Source organism: Varanus komodoensis, unplaced genomic scaffold (assembly GCF_004798865.1).
Source record: "Varanus komodoensis strain SLA01 unplaced genomic scaffold, ASM479886v1 scaffold835, whole genome shotgun sequence".
NCBI lineage: Eukaryota > Metazoa > Chordata > Lepidosauria > Squamata > Varanidae > Varanus > Varanus komodoensis.
In genome coordinates, this window is record NW_025336526.1 from 1 (window position 1) to 12,221 (window position 12,221).

Below are 12,221 nucleotides of genomic sequence, written 5' to 3' on the forward strand. Positions count from 1 at the left end.
AGAGAATGAGATGCAGTTTGGAGATGTTACTTGCTGGTAAAGCATATAATGGGCTTCATTTCATTTCTTGTAGGACTTCCAGGAATTGTCTTGGCTGACTACAAAATGAAACAGGATGCTCATCCTATGTGGTCTGTTCCAGAAGGACTCCTTTGAAGTCATTTTGAAGTTCACATAGAAAAACCTGGTGACTCTGTCTGTCAGTAGAGTAATGTTAATAATTTTTTTAAAAGTGTAAAAAATATCTAACCCTCTTTTGGAGGCATGATAGTTGTTGTCTTACTGTTTAGCTGCAGTCCTGCTTTTGCACTTCCCTCTTTGGCCTCCATCAGGAGTGGTTTCAAGCCATTGCTGATTTTTCCCAGGAGTATGGTATCATCTGCAGATCTTACATTAGTGAGGTTTCATCTGCCAATTTTTACTCATTCCTCTGAATCTGATCCAGTTTTCCTTATGATATGTTCTGCTTACAGATGGAACAGATAGGGAGATAAAATATACCTTTGTCTGATGTCTTTACTGATAGGAAACCATCTGGTTTCTCCTATTACTACTATTATTTCCATTTCTAAACTGCCTGTAACTGAAGCTCTCTTACATTATCCTGACAAGAGGTTCTTGTCTATGATACAATCAAGTGCTAAGCTACCCTCATTTTTTTCAGGACTGTTAATAGCTTCCCATGATCTGCACAGTCAACACTTTGCTGTAGTGTATAAAGCATGGATTGTTCTGAAATCCTTTATGCAGTCTGATAGTCAATTATATATGTGATCAGGAGAGCCTCTTCCTTTTTGGAATCCAGTTGATCTACAGCTGGACCATATAGAAATATCAAGGCATTAACAAAAAAAGGTTCATGTCATGAAAAATTTGCTAATCTTTACAGTGCCACATAATTCTCTGGCAGCAGACTGACTAAAAATTCTTTCTTTCAGCTTAGTTATGGCTTGATTGACCATGCTCAGGGAAAGAAAAAGGAATTCCCATCCTTCTACCATATTGATCCCAATGGTATTTTCCAGTATGCAGGCTTGGTCCAGCTGCTCCTGCATTTCCACTGGAACTGGATTGGGTTTGTTGCTCCAGTTCCTGTTATTTTCACATAGGTCTGGAGAATGGCCCCCATCTGAAATGCCAGAGTGGGTCTTGGTAGACCAAAGGATGTTTGAATCAGCTAAGCCAGACTTTATTGAAATTCCCCACATTTTGCCTCAACTCGCCTTCCCTACAATATGTGTATAAGATGGTGAGATGTTTTTCCCTCTTTTGCCTGACCCTTTGTCCTTGTCTGAATACATATTTCTCCAAATATGTGCCAGTTGTGCACTTCTTACAAATGCAAGCGTCCCTCTCCCACAGATTACATAGTCTGCATGGATATTTCCCATGAATAGTCTGCATGATATTTCCCAAAATAGCTCCAAAAATGACAGTGAAGTGTGTTTGGAGCAAAGTGGGGTATTTTGAGGAGGATTAATAGCAATATGTCTTTTATTGGTTGTTTTTTTTCCAAACTTGGGCACAGAACTGATGGTTTTGCTGCAACCACATTTTTTTCACTTGGCTTGCAGTTTGAACTTAGAAGCATTGTTATTTTATCGCAATTTTAGTCGATTTTATCTCGACTCTAGCATTCAAACCCTGGATCATTCAAGGGTAGAGATGTTCAAATTATGAGGTACCACTGCATTTCTTTTATTTATTTATTTAACATATTTCTATCCCATCTTTATCTGAAATGGATCTCAAGATGGCTTGCAGATATCAGGAGGAAAAACAAAATCCTTCTGATGAATGAGTAAATGCACTCTTCCTGTTACAATGCAGTGTCACAAACAAACTTCTTGACACAAACCTGTTTAGTTCCCCTCAAATAACTTTCTGTGACTTTGAGAAGCTCGTTAACCTGGCATTATCAGAATTACACTAATTCTGGAGCAATCCCCCAAGGACTTCCATCCAACAATCGATTACACCAAAGTTGTGGAGAAAGCAGTCTTGATGTAAATAACCTCTGGATCCTTCCATGTGGGCCTAGATAATATGTATGCTTCGCTTCCTTGGCTTCTTGTCATTTCTGTATAAGATCTTATTCCCCTGCCAGGTTCTGCCAATTTACTTCTCTCTCAGGTTCTCTTTGTTTCTGACATAGGTGAGAAGTTCTCTCGATGGCATTGATGATTTTGCTACTGCTTCTCTTTTGGCTCCTGCCGCCAGCCACCCAGAAGATGCTGAGGACTACATGCCTCCTGACCAGACCTTATGAACGGCAGGACTATTACAGGCCAGGAGACCTCCTTGTCGGGGCGAATTTACCTCTTGGCAGTTATTATTACAGCCAGGCACACGATTTTCGTACTTTCAACCCACCAGGGATGGCATTTCATCCAGCGTAAGTTTCCATGATAGCATGATTTAGATGAGGAGGTTCCATCCTTCCAAAAGGAGGGACGATGCTGATCCTTCAAACATCCTGCTTTGAATATGAGTCTCAAAGGCTTATGGAGATCAGCTTTGACCCTTGAGAACAGTCAAGTTGAGGTTTCATCTCTGACTTCAGCCAGCAGGTTTTGTGCCAGCCACTGAGGCAGATCTGGTTGCAATGTTGGCTTATGTGGGCCATCTGAAGAGGAGAATAAGAAAGGTCACTTTGTCCCTGTCCCAAGCAGACTTCATCTAAGACTGTCAGGAGGAAGGTGGGCTCCCATTTCCCAGTAAATCTCTGTGTAAACTGCAGTAAATAAGCAAGAAAAGCAACTCCCTCATACTCCTTTCCTTCTGCTGAAGGAAAGACAGGCTGAGGATGACCAGGAGTGGGATTTTGTCCCCGAGGCATTTGGGCCCTGTTTAGATCTGGTACTCAGGACCAACTCACGAGCAGAAAATGCAATGATTCAAGGTGGCTGTAATTTAAATACTGATAGAATGGTTTTCTGGTCTCAGAGTAAGTTAAGTCAAACTGTGTGTTCTGAATCCAAACTTCAGTGTCTGGTTGGGGGATCTCAGAGAGCTTGTAGTTGATCCTGCAGAACTGATGCCTGCCAACACTGGAATAAGCTTACTAACTTTGAAGAAATCCTAGATGTTTCTTGGACCAAAATTCCCAGCAACTCTGGTGAAATGATGGGGAGGAAAGATACACTAGATGCACTAGTGACCATAAACTGGGAAACACTGAAAGCATCTCCATGGTGGGGTGCTTCTGGCATTTTCCACAACGTAGATAAGATTCTGCTTACTTATGTTTTGCATCCCCCGACATCAAGTTCCAATAATGGAAGTGCAAGCTTGTTTGTTTGCTTGCTTGTTTGTTTATCTATGTGTTTATATGCCACCATTTTGCTAGCAGCATCCCTAGGCAGCTCACAATATTAAACATTCATTTAATTCATAGTCCCTCCATGGATGAAAAAGTACAGGATTTCTTTCCTGGGGCCTTTGGCTGAAGTTACACCAAGACACTTGTTCTCAGGGCTGTAAATGACGCCTGCTTTAAACAGAGCCACAGAAAGCTGCCTCATTTTGAATGACACCATCAACCCTTGGTTCTGGGAGCAGCTTTCCAGGATCTGAGTCTCTCATCCCCTGGTACTTATGTGTAAGAATGATCCCGAAATAGTTCATGATCACCCTCCAGTACTACTGTTGAAAGAGAGAGAGAGAGAGAGAATTTATGACTGCATTTTGGGAACAGTAATAAGGAAAGTGGAACATTAATATTGAAAATAGTTAATAGAAAAATAAAGTATGAACGTCATGAAAAATATCTCCGATCCAGCAATGGTCTTCATATGTTCCTCTGAAATAAATTGGGCAAGTCTTTGTGTCTTGCTCAGCAGAACATTCTGAATTAGTGGTCAGATCCTTTGGACCATCATCTCTGGTCTGGAAGTCTTTCTCCACTCACAAAGGGCTCATGCAGATGGATCTTTTAATTCTTCACTTCTCATTAGTTCCACTGGGATCCTCACCAGTGCCCTCTTTCATCTGCCCATTGCAGGACTGTCGTGAAGAACTACCAGCACTTTCTGGCATTGGCCTTCACCATCACTGAAATCAACAAGAACCCGGCACTGCTTCCAAACACAACACTCGGCTTCCGCATCCATGAGCACAGAGATCTTGTGGGAAGAATGCACCAGAACAGCCTCTCTCTGCTTTCCACTCGGGGTCAAATGGTTCCCAATTACAAATGTGACCGGCGGGACAAACTGCTCTCCGTTATCGGGGGTCTTGACTCTCAATCCTCGAGGGAGATTGCATTGTTAATGGGCATCTACAAGATCCCACAGGTACCTGGGTCATCTGGGGATGGATGTGGGGCCCTGCAGGGCTCAGGAACATGAAGGTGGGCAGATGAGTATCTGAAGAGAGATTTGCCCATGCACTTGGTGTGTAGCCTCAATTCTGACCTTGGCTTCCCTGTAAGATGGAAAATTTGGTGAGAGTCAGAAGCCCCAGGGGACTGCTGCATGGGCAGTTCTGGGCAGCAGTGAAGCTGTTCAGTTAAAAAAGGCTGGATGTGGAGATTTCACAATAAGCCTGGTTGCAATTGACTAACAGAGCTACCCCACTTGCTGTTCTGGTTTCTGACAACAATATAAACCTGTCAGTCCTGTGTATATTTAGCCAGCAATGGCTCCTAGTTCTCTTGGCTATTGGCTACCTACCACAGTATCAAAGGAGATAATGCCTGTGTAAAGGAGTGGGATGGGAAGGATGACCAGGAGGTGCTTTTCCAGTCATAGTCTACTTGTTCTTTTCCCTCTGGTTGCTGGGCCGCCATTGGCGCAACAGAATGTCAGACTAGATAGACCTTTGGTGAGATCCAGCAAAGCTTTCCTCATGTTCTTATTAAAATGGTGATGGTCAGAAATTGTGTGGGTTACCTGCATGGCAGCCCAGATGCTTGGAGTGGCATCCATGCTGGAGGCAGGCCATAAAGCACTTCCTTTTGTGTGTAAATATCCATGTCTAAAATTGGCATTTCATTTCTTGTAAAAATGTCATGCCTCCAAAGAAGGCTGTAGGTGTCCATTGATTCAAATGCAAAACAAAACAACACAACACAAAAACAACATAACATGACACCTAACATTCCTAGTCTTCAAAATGCTGCCAAATTCCTGTTGCAACAGTCTAAAAGAATTTCCTTTCTTCAGCTCGGTTATGGCTTGTTCAACCGTGTTCAGGGAGAGAAAATGGAATTTCCATCCTTCTACCAGATCAACCCCAGTGAAGATCCTCAATGCCTGGCCTTGGTCAGTCTCTTGCTCCATTTCCAGTGGAACTGGATTGGGCTGGTGGTTCACAACGACGACGCTGGTGAAAATTTTGTCAGGACACTGGCACCAATGCTCAAGCAGAAGGATATCTGTGTGGCAGTCACAGAAATGTTCAAGGCATCGGATGAGGATCAAATCCTTCGAGTGGATACTGAAACTCTTCCTAGTTCTTGGTTGGACCCCCAAGTGATGGTTGCTTTTGGGGACATTAGTGTAATAGGACAATTGGCATCCTGGATGACTTTTCATGCAGAAAAGTCCAAGGTCCCATTTCGGAAGGTGTGGATCCTGACATCCCAGTGGGAGGTTGCTACAGACGGATCCCTTTTGGATGGGCGATACCTAGGACCTTTCCATGGTGCTTTGCACTTTACTGTCCGCAGAAAGGATGTGCCAGAATTTAGGCAATTTCTTTCTGCTTTAGATCCACTCCAACCACAAGGAGACGTCTTTCTGAAAGTCTGGTGGGAATGGGCCTTTCTCTGTCAGTTTTGGAGATCAGGCCAAACTTCTCCCAGCAAGTGGAAGTTCTGCACTGGGAAGGAGAAGGTCCAGGATGTGCCAGCCTCTGTATTCAGAATGAGCATGTCCAGTCACAGCAACAGTGTCTACCATGCCATCTACTCTATCGCCCATGCACTACAGGCTGTGTCCTCACCTGCATCCACACGTGCACTGGCAGGGGAAGGCAGGAGTCTCCTGAATATTCAGCCCTGGCAGGTAACCTCCCTCCTCAGTTATGAGAATCTAACAAATTTACCTTGATGGTTCCCCATGCTGTGATTCGAGAAGCAAAAGTCTCAACCTGGGAGAAGAATGGTTGTTAAATTCCAAGTATTCTAAGAGAGACATTCCACATCCCCATGGCCATAATGGCAATTAAACACCATTAAGGAAGGAGAAAGGACCATGCAAGACTAGGGTTGCAATGAAGCTCCAGAGAATCCATCCCTCTTCAGTTTGTGAGTGTCCCTTCATGGTCATCCTATCTTAGAAAGCAAACCAGACTTTACCTTTTCAAGGACATGCTTAACTGGGGCATACTAGTAGCTCTTGGCCTTCTTTCTATCCAAACCTGCATAGGTTTCACCTTGATAGAAAGCAATTTCATGCCATATCTACCAAGTCGAATGGAACATCACTCCCTACTGCTGAAAGATCACTCTTGCTGAAGCAGCAGAAAGCAACTTTCAGCTGGTAGGGTTTGCCAAAAAAAAAAAAAAGAAAAAGTAAGAAGTGCTTATCATACTTTCTTCTTCAATATTTTACTCAGAGTCACAGGAACCCTCTTCTGTATGTGTACTCAGGGGCAGCTGGGGCAAGGCATGGCAGGAGACACAAAGGGCCATTTCGAAGGAGCTGATGCTTCACTTCACCAGTCAACATCCAGCAATGACTATGCAGGATGATTTCTGCAGTGCTTGTCTGAGTATTATGGACAGGCAATGCAAACTTTAAGTGTGTTTCCTCGCAGAGGTACCTGGCAGTGCCAACCAGGCAGAGAGTGCCGCTCTTCTGCCTTTTCCTTCTTCATGATTGGTTTTAATTTAAGTATGAGAAGAGACAGGCAAAGTGGTGGGAGATCACAGGAGCATGACAAATGGAGGATGACATCTTACAGGCTCGCCCACTAAAAATTTAGAGCTTGCAGAAATCTGGTAGTGCAAGATCAACCTTCTTCTGGGTCACGTGCAGCACAAATGGAAAAGGTCTGCCATTGCTAGTGGTTTTGTAGGCCAAAGTTCCTGGAGAGTGCCAGGCAAATATTTGGCATTCTCCCCAGAAAGCAGGACTGCTGGCCCCAGAAATGTGGCCAGAGTCCCAGGAGATGCAGCATTAATATTATGATCTACTTTTTCATAGACACAGTTCTTGGGTGTTTTGCCATAATGAGAAAAACCATGCTCATCCATTCATTACTACAGTACACCATTTACCATAATAAGCAACTTAAACAGTTCACTTCACTTGTACTAAGATAAGAGTAATAGCATGATAACAAAATAGGCAAAACCAATCATTCCAGTTTAATATTGGTTATTATTTATGGGAAATTAAAGGCACAGGCAAATACATGAAACAACCCTTTCCTAGGTATGGAGGAATGGATGCGTAGTACAAACAGCAAACAATGGCCCTGGGAACAAAAAGTGCAAAGATAGGGAGCAGATTTCTCCCAGCCTGCAGCTGCCAATGTTTTCCTGGCTCCTCTATCATTCCAAGGAAGTCCTCAAGCTTACAGCAGGGATAAGGGTGGCCTTGGCGGGTCACATCTCCTGTGATCTGGGCATTGCAGCCACTTTTGGAGGGCCTGTGGTGGCTTCAGATCCACACCCACCACTCTAGAAACAAGGTCCTCTTAACTTCCCAAGACAGTTCTCACCATACTCCATTACCTCATCCTGGAGCAATTCTCACAGTTCCATCACAGACAAGGGTGTGTATAGAGCTTCTGTATTGTTTATGTGTGCACCACTGTGGATAGAAGACAGCACCAGGGGAGTCTTCCTCTGAAACACATGGTTCTACTCTGTGAAGTAGGATCGGTGCTCCTCCTGCAGAAGCAAAGAGCAGGCCACCTCCCTGTGTCCCTTATGACTTCCTGACAGCTAGCGAAGCCCCATGAGATGTTGGCCTCCTTGCTTTTGATGGAAAATCCCCGCAATCCCATGCAAAGCCACGAGGCAGTGATTTAATCTGTTTGGACCACTCACAAACTCCAAAATATATTCCAGCAACTACTGCCCAAAAAAGATGAATTTAAGGTATTTGAGTATTTATTTATTTATTTGAATTGTATCCCACCATTTAGCCAAGATTGGAAATTAGTACAGCAAAAAAAAAAAAAAAAACACTTTCCGAAATGAATTATTTTTTGGAAAACTCCAGAACCCCCTCCTTCTATATCTTTGTTACTTTCAGATCCTTGCCTCCTTGAAGAATGCCCAGTTTAACCATGGTGATGGAGATGAAAAGAAATATGACATTGTGAACTGGATCTTGTTTCCAAATTGGTCTTTTGCTCCAGTGAAAGTGGGAGGCATAGATCTGGGAGCTCCCCCAAGCCAAGACTTCACCATTCACTCAGAGGGAATCATCTGGGCTACAGAGGTGAGATGGAACTGAACCCTGTTGGTCATGGGAGAAGTAAAGAACCTTGTGGGGACTGTTTTCCTCATCTTGGGAAGATGCATATCTAGTTGAGACCAAAAGTCTACTGAGGCTGGGCTGGGTTGCTGTTCATGGCTCAAGAACCAGCTTTTCATGCCAATATCACAGCTTTGCTTGGGGGTAGAAAAAGACTCCTGCCTAAACTGCAAGAGGTGCCCCCAGCCCATGTAACCAATACCCTGCAAGGTGCACCTAGGATCTGGTTCATTGGATGGCAGACTCCTGTGTTTTTTTTGGGGGGGGGGTTGTTTCGTTTTTGCTTCTGAATACATTTTAGACATACTTTGCAAGGTGGATGAGATTTCCCCATAGACACATTTATCATCATGCTTTCCTGTTGAAGCACATGATCTCCATTCTTGGGTGCAATTTCAAGGTGATTCTTCCATCACTTCCATCCAAATTAAACCAGGCAAAAAAACTCCCCGATACCCTTCTGAAGTGGCTTATTGGGTTGCATGGGGAACATGGAGTATAAAATAGATCTCTGATATGCCTCCACTGACCCCAACCCCTCACAACAGGGGGAGGACATGTGGGATAGACTCCTTCATGGTATGGAGTTTGTTTTGGATGCCTGATTTCCAACATTCTATTCCTTTCTGCCACGGGAATCCTCTTCCAAGTAACCCGCAGAAATCCAGATGATATTTGGCCTTGCTGAATAGGTCATCCAATCCACCATGCAATGGGGAATTCTGAGTAAATCAGTTCTGTGACAGTGTTGTCATTGGATATCCTCAAACATTTGCCTTTTTTCCTTTTAGACAATGCCTGTTGCACGGTGTGTGGAGAGATGCTCTCCAGGGCACTGGAAAAAGGTCCCAGAGGGGAAGCCAATTTGCTGCTACAGATGTGATCATTGTCCGGAAGGGACAATTTCTAAATGGACAGGTAGTTCAACCATTCAGGGCCAGATAAAAGCCCAAAACCTACTGGGGTGAGAATGGAGTTTGAACAAGTTCTTCAAGAGCAGAATTCTATGATTCTAATGATCATGGAATCATAGAATCACAGAGTTGAAAGTGGCCAGAAAATCACTGTGTCCACTCCTGCTGTTGAAAGACATTGTGTTACACCATCCCATTTGGACGATTGACCAGGCACTTTTTCAATGTCTCTGAAAGTCTCAGTAAGGCTTTCAGACATCTCTAATGAGAGATGGAACAATTCATATGGATATGAAGATTTTCTTAATAAATATGCTGTTGGATTGTGCACAACAATCATTTACTTCTTTAAAAAGTAAGCAGAATATACTGCAGAAACATGCATGAATGTTTTAAAGGTTGTTTTTCCAATCTTCTGTACCTCAAACAGGAGAAACAGAAACAGAAGCAGGGAGTCCCATCACCGACATATACCATGTTTCCAAACTCAGCTGTTTCATTCTATCCAAAGTCAATAAGTTTGGGAGAACACTGATCAGAATGGGTGGTTTATTGTCCTTATATCTGGTTCTCTCTGTCCTCTGAGAGCACTCCATCAGTTGAACAAAATGGCATATTGTTGTTTCTTTGTTGCTTGCCATTCAGAAGAAACATAGGATAGGCCATGTGTATCCGTTGGTTTTACTTTTCATAAAAATAATAGGATTTCAATTTTAGTTACAGAATTCTGATGTCTTCCTTGCACGGTACTGAATATGAACTTAGTACAGGGGTCATCATCTGAAAAACAAAGAAATATGAAAAATGATGCTGCTTGAAGAGAAAGAAAAATAGGTGTACAATAAGGTAGACATGCTGTCCCAAGAATCAAGATCTGCATATGGTGATTATTCAGTGGTGATATATGGAGTATATTCAGCAGTGATTCTTCATTCCAGATGCAGCTCAGTGCACCCCATGCCCAAAAGATCAGCACCCAAAGAAGACCCAGGACCACTGTCAGCCCAAGAAGATCCACTTCCTTTCCTATCAGGAGACCCTGGGAATCACTTTAGCTTCTCTGGCTCTTTTCCTCTCTCTCATCACATCTCTAGTGCTGGCAACTTTCATTAAATACCACAACACCCCAATCGTCAAAGCCAACAACCGAGACCTCACCTACATCCTTCTCATTTCTCTCCTGCTCTGCTTCCTCTGCTCCTTCCTCTTCATCGGCCAACCCACGAGGTTCTCCTGCCTTCTCCGACAAGCTGCTTTCAGCATCACCTTCTCTGTTGCTGTTTCTTCCATTCTGGCTAAAACTGTCATGGTGGTTCTAGCGTTTATGGCAACCAAGCCTGGGAAAATTGCAAGAAAGCTCTTGGGGAGACAGCTGACAAACTCCATTGTGCTGGCCTGCCCCCTAATCCAGGCTGTGATCTGTGCTGCTTGGCTGTTGACGTCTCCCCCATTCCCACACCTGGACTTCAGTTCCCTGGATGAAGAGATCATTGTGGAATGTCATGAAGGTTCAGTCACCATGTTTTACATTGTCTTAGGCTACTTGGGCTTCCTGGCGCTCATCAGCTTCATAGTGGCATTCCTAGCAAGGAAATTGCCTGACACCTTTAATGAAGCAAAGTTCATCACCTTCAGCATGCTGGTGTTTTGCAGTGTTTGGGTTTCCTTTGTGCCCACCTACCTGAGCACCAAGGGGAAGGCCATGGTGGCCGTGGAGATCTTCTCCATCTTGGCCTCTGGGGCTGGTCTCCTGGGCTGCATCTTTCTTCCCAAATGCTACATAATTCTTCTGAGGCCCAGTCTCAATAGCAGAGATCATCTAGGAAGGAAGAATAACTAGGGGAATCAACACTTTGTTGTCCCCCTTTCATATTCACTTGCCACTCTGAATGTCAACCCTGGTGTCCTTCCAAATTGGTCTTTACAAGGAAGCTGAAGAAATTCATCAGGAAGGTCCGGAAGGGGAGGGAGAAGAAAGTTTGTGGTTAACAATGAACCAGGAAGTTTATCAACTCTTCTTCATATAAGCTGCTTGAGTGTTGCATTTCAGAACTTGTCCTTATTTATAGCCTCCGATTAACTCAGCAATGGATATATATTTCAACAGAAACACTCCATTGTGAAGAAGCTGCAACTTCAAAGTTTGTCAGAAGGGCAACCTGTATGTACTACATCACCAAAGTCCATTGTGGGTATTCATTTGCATGGGTCATCCTGGCTAGGCAGCCCCTATCCAGGAATGAGTTCCGGGTCTCACCAACTGAAGGTGGGAATGAGCATTCTAGTCTACCTGGACCTTCTCTGACAGAGATGGATTTAGGAGCATCCCAAAACAATCCACCAGTTTCTCCAGAAGAAGTGCAATCCCATCCAGCACAGGCAAACAGCCCACTTCCCAACCCACAGAATTGTTCTGATAAAAACACCCACAAAATTTTTAACATTCACTTTTAGCCATCTTATTCTTCATTGGGATTGGAGAAGTTTGTCATAGTCAAGGGTGGCAGCTGGCTTCTCAGACATGACACGAGATGTAGCCAGGACCAAGTCAGGCACTGGATCATAATGATTCTTCCTCGTAGTGTAGATCAACACTGGATCTGTATTGTATTGCAGTGTAGATCTTTGTACAGATCAACAGTCTGTACAATGCTGCCATCCAGGGGACACAGAAGGACAAATTCCCCCTCTTGGTAAAGAGAAGCAAGTAACCCCAATATCTCTCCTTCCCTCAGTAAGTGCCTCAGTACACCAACCCTGGGCCACATTCCTCGCATGGCTGATGGGAAGGTGACTTGTGGGGAGGCTAACCGAACAATCTGGAGCTAAATGGGGGTGGGGCTTCTTGGCCATGTTCTAGGATGCATCCATT

General features: G+C 43.9%; 1 long non-coding RNA gene across 1 annotated transcript; it reads right to left on the minus strand.

Moving 5' to 3' along the window:
• Positions 1–8,053: 8,053 nt before the first annotated feature.
• On the minus strand, positions 8,054–11,081 carry LOC123036893. The gene is made up of 2 exons (XR_006417222.1): positions 11,031–11,081; positions 8,054–10,129 (listed from the first exon to the last, which is right to left on the minus strand). It is a non-coding gene; the product is annotated as an uncharacterized LOC123036893 (long non-coding RNA).
• Positions 11,082–12,221: the final 1,140 nt, after the last annotated feature.